The 6,903-nt window shown below is 40.5% G+C and overlaps 1 non-coding gene and 1 pseudogene across 1 annotated transcript; one reads left to right on the plus strand and one right to left on the minus strand.

The window, feature by feature from the left end:
- Positions 1-3,992: 3,992 nt before the first annotated feature.
- Positions 3,993-4,100, minus strand: LOC113882357. Its single transcript, XR_003508365.1, has one exon. It is a non-coding gene; the product is annotated as a U6 spliceosomal RNA (small nuclear RNA).
- A 1,560-nt stretch (positions 4,101-5,660) lies between these two features.
- LOC113881158 lies at positions 5,661-5,955 on the plus strand (annotated as a pseudogene).
- The last annotated feature ends 948 nt before the right edge of the window (positions 5,956-6,903 follow it).

Below are 6,903 nucleotides of genomic sequence, written 5' to 3' on the forward strand. Positions count from 1 at the left end.
TGACTTAAGACAAAGACATATTTTTCTCATATAAAAGAAGTCTGGGTGAGCACTTAAGGGCTGATACAGCTGTTCAATTATGTCATTAATTCTCAGGCCTCTTCTATATTTCTGCTCTACCATCTTTAGAAGGTAGTCTCAGGTAGCGAAAGTGGCCAGTGTTGCTCCAGCCATCACATCCAGATACCAGAGGAAAAATAAAAAGAAGAAAGGGCAGCAGCACGGGTGCTTGCTATCTCCTATTTGTTCCGATTCATTTCGACTCTGCTCTTCTCCTTTCCCATCTGCTCTCTGTTTCAGCGGGCTGGCCTGTGTGGGCTACATCAGTGGGCAACCTTTCCCATCTGCTCTCTGTTTCAGCGGGCTGGCCTGTGTGGGCTACATCAGTGGCTTTCTTGCCCTTGGTATTCGGATAGGTTCAGCCAATAGGATCCATTGCAGGAATTAGAATGTGAGAAGGGAATGGGCTCAGGACTCTTTCCTTCACTGACTCCCTTTCTACAAAGTCACATTTGGCTGACTGCCACCCGAAGGCCACTGTTCTCAAGGCACTCTGCTCTACCTGACCCTCTGCTTCCCAGCACAGAAAGAGATAACAGTTTGGCTGAGCCTAATCTCGTGTCTGTGCTTGTGCTCAGTGGTGCCCGACTGTGCAACCCCACGAACTGCAGCCCACCAGGCTCCCCTGTATGGAATTTTCCGGGCAAGAATAGTGGAGTGGGTTGTCATTTCTGACTCCAGGGGGTCTTCCAGATCCAGGAACTGAACCCACATCTCTTGCGTCTCCTGCACTTGCAGGCAGATTCTTTGCCACTGCATACTAATCTTGTACTCCTGTTCTATTCTTCATGATTTCTGTACGTTCTGCTCACATGTTTATCAAGCCCCATAATATATAAAGCCTTTCATGTTATCCTAATTTCAGTGTTCCAGCTGCTTCCCTGCTAGAATTCAGAATGATATATAAGTCACAGGCCTGCTGAGTCAGCCTCTTTTAAGAAGTCTTCCTAAAAGCTTCACTCAACAATTTCTTCTCACAGTTAGAAGTTAGATGGCCATTCTGCTGAAGGGATGTAGGGATATACATATGGCTTATTGTTGGTTGTCAGGGGACTGAAATTAATAATGAAGGAGGACTAGACAGAGCAGGCAGCTAGATGGTCCTTTTATAAGAGGGATAGAGGGAAAAATAAAGATGCCCCTCAACCCAGTGCCCTGTGACAACCTGGAGGGGTGGGATGGGATGGGAGGTGGAAGGGAGGTTCAAGAGGGAGGGGACATGTGTATACCCCTGAGAAACATTAATTTGTCATTAACCAGTCTGAAGAGAGAGGCATAATGCATCAGTCATTGAATTTCCAGTAGCTGTCACATTTAAAAAGTGAAAGTCGCTTAGTCTTGTCCAACTCTTTGCGACCTCATGGATTATACAGTCCAAGGAATTCTCCAGGCCAGAATACTGGAGTGGGTAGCCTTTCCCTTCTCCAGGGGATCTTCCCTACCCAGGGATCAAACCTAGGTCTCCCGCATTGCAGGCCGATTCTTTACCAGCTGAGCCACAAGGAAAGACCCACATTTTAAAGGTTACTGTCAAATTCATAGGCAACTGCCCTTGAAGTTTCCAAACTTTGAAGGTCTTTTTCTCCCCTCTCTTATACAGCCTCTTGTAGAATCTGATTAAAAATAGACCTTTTTAACTCCGAAAACACACACACAAACCATATGCACAATTGTTTAATGACATTCTTTCTGCACAAAAATCCAGTGCAATAAAGTTTTTTTTTTTTCCTTTTTTTTTTTTTTTAAAGCATAGCATAGTTGTTATGAAATTGTGTCTTGGAGCTAAACTACTTAAGTTTGAAATCTGGCTCCACATATACCAGTGGTGTGTCCTTGAGCAAGTTATCTAGCCCCCATGTGTGTTTCCTTATCCATAAAGTAGATAGAGTGGCCGTGAGGAGGTACTTGGCAGACCTTCTAGTTCAAGGAGCACAGTGGCTGAAGGTCCCCGCTGCTGCACTTCGGAATCCACTGTGGCGTTTGTGACCCAGCCACTTCTCCCATGGGCTTCTCCCCACCAATGATGGGGTATGGCAGGGATACCAAGCCAGGCTCATTTCTGGAAGATCCTAGATTCCATCAGCTAACATCAGCTTGAAGACAACCCTCTCCTGAGCTTTGGTGAACTTCATTAAGCCTGCTCTGCCATCCAAGAACATTCTACCAACCTTTCTTCTCCCTTTCACTCAGGGTTAAACTTGGGCTATGATCTAGTGACTCCCCCAGCCCTTACCAGCTCCCCTTCACTTCCTTTCTCAAAGGGATTTTACTTAATACAATCTTTGCACGTTTATTCTGGTCTTGGTATCTGCTTCTCAGAGGACCTGGACTAACACAGTAGGGATAACACTAGTTCCTACCTCTCACTGAGTTGTTGAGAGGATAAAGGAGTTAATTCATTTACTGTGCTTACAATAGTATTTGACAAATGGTAATAATTCAATCCATTTAAGTTATTAAAGACCAGATCTTACATGACTACTATTATAGCAGACTAGATAATCCCCCAAGTCTTCCATTATTAAATACCATAAAATTATGTTGAAATACAGAAAATAGTCTTCTACCTGCATAGTTGAACTTATAAAAAATAAAAAACCCCAGGGGCAAAATGGAGAGGGACCTAAACACCAGAGCAGTGGTCCTGAGTTCACAGTGTAGCTGTCACCAGAGAATTTCATGACAACTTTGAATGTAAAGCTGACAATTGTCAAAGAGCTTTAGAACAAAAGTGGGGACTAAAAGCCAAACTATCAGCAAAAAGAGATCAAGGAAGCTTGTCTATCTTCACTTATATCTGGATAAAGGGAAAAGATTCCTTAAGACACCTGCCCTCACTGAAGGCAGAGTTTGGCATTTATACCACTCTCGTGGCTGAGAACTCCCAAGCTGGTAATGCCAGTGACAGAGTGAATACAAGTCCTCTTGCAGGGATAACTGGATTCTCAGGGTTCTTTTCGACATAGCCCTGAAGATGATTTCACAATCCAAAACTGCAGAACCAACAAGGAAATAACCCACCATGAGTGCTGGTGTGAGGAGCAGGATTAGATTCCCAACAATTTAAGGTAGTTATTTTTAATATTTTATTTAATCTCTGGCTGATATAATCTATCACATTAAAGAACAGAATTAAAAACAAAATATAACCAAAAATTGAGACTCTCAAAAAGAACCAAACAAAAGTTTTAAAGACTCTCCTATCTGAGTTTCTTTAGAAAGCAGAGCTGAAGGCAAGGATTAGGCTATTGATTCAGGAGATGAAGCCTGTTGAGGTAAAGGCAAGGAAGAAAGGGGAAGTGGGCCTAGGAAAGACACGGAGCAAGGTGATAGGGTATGTTACAGAGCGGCCACTATTTGATAAGCCATGGAGAAACAGCCAGTCACTCGGCAGGAATTTTGCCTAGCACCCAGGACGTCTCTGGAAACTTTTCAGAAAGAAACACTACCTCTATTTGGAAGGAGAATTTATCTCCCCCCAGCTCCCTCTTTTTTCCCGTTTCCTATTGCTCAAATCCACTCCATGGAGAGTTAACCCATAAGTGCAGTGTTGCTCATCCTTTGATGTCACTCCGTAAACTAGATCCTCTGTCCAGAAGTAGAGGAACAGCTTGGTGCAGACCCCCTAGCATGTAGAAGGTGAAGCATTGTGATCCCAGGCCTCCAGCCAACTTGGGGAGCTCAGCAGAGATAGCAGAGTACCCGCACACTTGTGTGAGTTACTAGGAGTTGGAAGAACTTTGAGGATAGAGAGGCAGTTTGACTCTGAGGAGGTGAACAAGCTTAGATTCTGATATGAAATTAAAAATAGAGTCATCAAAATTAAATACTTCCCAGCAGATAGCTTGAATAGTATATGGATACAGCCAGAGACTAACTTGCAGATTTGAAAAGATAATTTAATAAGTTATACCTCTATGCTATATATATATATATATATAGAATGCTTCATAAATTTGTGTGTCATCCTTGTGCAGGGGACATGCTAATCCTCTCTGTATCATTCCAATTTTAGTCTATGTGCTGCCCTAAATAAGCATCTCTATGCTATATTCTGAATAAAGAAAAAAATGAGGCATGAAAGAGTGAAAAGATGAAATTTATATCCAATAGGAATTTCAGAAGGTGAGAGTAGACAGGAAGAGGTTACACTGATAAAGAACATGAATCCTTAGATTCAGTTTCTATGATATTTTTGATGTCCAAGGACAGCTTTTGTATGCAGAGAAGGTGATTTTCATTTATTTGGGACTGATTTTTTTTACAACTTTACCTACTGCAATTATAAATTTAAAAGCCTAGTTTTTCTTAAACTCCTAAATTCATAAGTTTTATGACACAATTTCATATCCAGTAAATTTTATATAAAATAGAGACAATTTCAGGGAAACTTTCACATAAATGGACTGATTACTTAAGGGAATCTGATTTTGAATAATATTATATAAACTTGAATAGGACAGACTAATTACCTTTAAATACTTCAAATAATATTTATATGTTTAATGTATTCAGTTTTCTTTAAGACTTGGAATGTCCAAACTCAACAAAACTTCTAACTCAATACGCTAATCCTTCCCACATTGTTAAACAACTCTCTAATGCAGGTTCTTTTAACTACTCTACCACTGTTTACAAACTAAGTCACTTACATCATTCAATTTCAAATTAAGTGTTTAATTTGGAATCACAGGCCAATTTGTCATACACTTTAATATGCAAATTCAGTTATATTTTATAAGTATTTTAAATGCCAAACAGTGATTATCTTGATTGTAATACAAAATGATTAATGCCATGGGTTGGACATATTTCATATTTCTGGGGTTAAGAGATACAACCCACTGAGCTTTACTGTGACTTTAAAATTCCTGAGCCAATAACTCAGGATGTTGGGCTGCCCAGGTGGCTTAGTAGCAAAGAATATGATTGTCACCTGGGGCTAGTTGGAGTTGCTTATTGAACAGACACATTTATTTCAGGAATGCCAGACCTGCAGCTGCCTATGTCCAGTGTGGTCCTTCCTGTATCACACACTGACATACTGAGTCCAGTTTTAGTAATCTCGAAATCACAGGAGACTCCATGTCTATATCCTTCAGGCAAGGTTGATACCTCCTCTTCCGATTACACAACCACATAATACTCTTTGTAACCTCTTTCCCTTTTTCTTTTTTTTTAATTTTATTTTTTAACTTTACAATATTGTATGGGTTTTGCCATATATCAACATAAATCCACCACAGGTATACACGTGTTCCCCATCCTGAACCCTCCTCTCTCCTCCCTCCCTGTACCATCCCTCTGGGTTGTCCCAGTTTGATCATTTGACTTTTTTAACCTCCAACCAGATTGCAACTGATTTTGTTCACTCATCTCATTACTCTCAGGCTGAACTCTATTTTTCATTTTTTTCCTATGTCTTTGGGTCACAGGTTTTGGCAATCTATAGTCTTTGGCTTTATGATTACAACAGTTGTAAATGGCATAAATAAAAATAGATGCACACTGAGACACACTGAAGCACAGAATATAACAATAAAGACAGAGAGACTATCTTGAAACAACCAGAGTTTTGTGCCAATAGTACTTCTACAAACATGGTGAACATGCCTAAAACCTGCAGGACTTTCTGTAAGCAGTGTGGCAAGCACTAAGCCCTCAAAGTGGCACAATACAAGAAGGGCAGGCATTATGCATATGTCCAGGGAAAGTGGCATTATGAGAGGAAGCAGAGTGGCTATGGTGAGCAGACTAAGCCAATTTTCCAGGAAAAACTAAAATCACAAAGACTGTGCTGAAGTTGTAGATCAAAGGATTCTTGCTATTAAGAGATGTAAACATTTTGAACTGGGAGGATTTAAGAAGATAAAAGGTCAAGTGATCCAGTTCTAAGCATCCTCCTTTGCTCTTATAAAGATAATACAGTCTTGAAGTAAAAAAAGGTAGAAAAATTACATCAAAGTGGAGTGATAGATAGCAGACTTCTAATTAACAACAGTTGAATAGTATCTTCGAAGCAAGAGAAAATAGCGAATCTGCACTTTTTTACTCAGTCAAGCTACCATTCAGGAATGGGAAAACAAAAGTCATTTTTAGAAAGGCGAAGTCTAAATTCATTAACAAACACTGAAAAAAAACTGCTGAAGTACATGGATCTTTCTGTATGAAAACCCTTGCTATTTGCTATCTGAAACTAAGGAATGAAAAAGATTTGCATAACATGGTGTACTTTTCAATCTCAATACCCCAAATCATCATCCAAATCTAGGAACCCAAAAATTCAGATGCTGAAAACAACTCACACTAAAGAAAGAAATTAATTCACAAAGAAAGAAGTGAGCCTCAAGAAGGAATGATGAGCTAGGAAAATGACAAAGTGTATGGGTAAATCTGAATGATCCTTGATTGTTTAAAATAATAAAAAAACAACCTGTTTTGGGGGAGTATAAAAACTACATAAATAAAGTATGCACTTGGAGAATGCAATGGCACCCCACTCCAGTACTCTTGCCTGGAAAATCCCATGGATGGAGGAGCCTGGTAGGCTGGGGTCGCTAAGGGTCGGACACGGCTGAGCGACTTCACTTTCACTTTTCACTTTCATGCATTGGAGAAGGAAATGGCAACCCACTCCAGTGTTCTTCCCTGGAGAATCCCAGGGACCGGGGAGCCTGGTGGGCTACTGTCTATGGGGTCGCACAGAGTTGGACATGACTGAAGCGACTTAGCAGCAGCAGCAAAGTATGCACTGTAAATGTAATGTAAAGTAGGATAGGTGATGTGAATGGACAAGTTAAAGGTTTGGTAAAAAGCAGTCGATGTTTAGGAATGTTGGTTGTA

This window comes from Bos indicus x Bos taurus, chromosome 23 (genome assembly GCF_003369695.1).
Source record: "Bos indicus x Bos taurus breed Angus x Brahman F1 hybrid chromosome 23, Bos_hybrid_MaternalHap_v2.0, whole genome shotgun sequence".
NCBI classification, from domain to species: domain Eukaryota; kingdom Metazoa; phylum Chordata; class Mammalia; order Artiodactyla; family Bovidae; genus Bos; species Bos indicus x Bos taurus.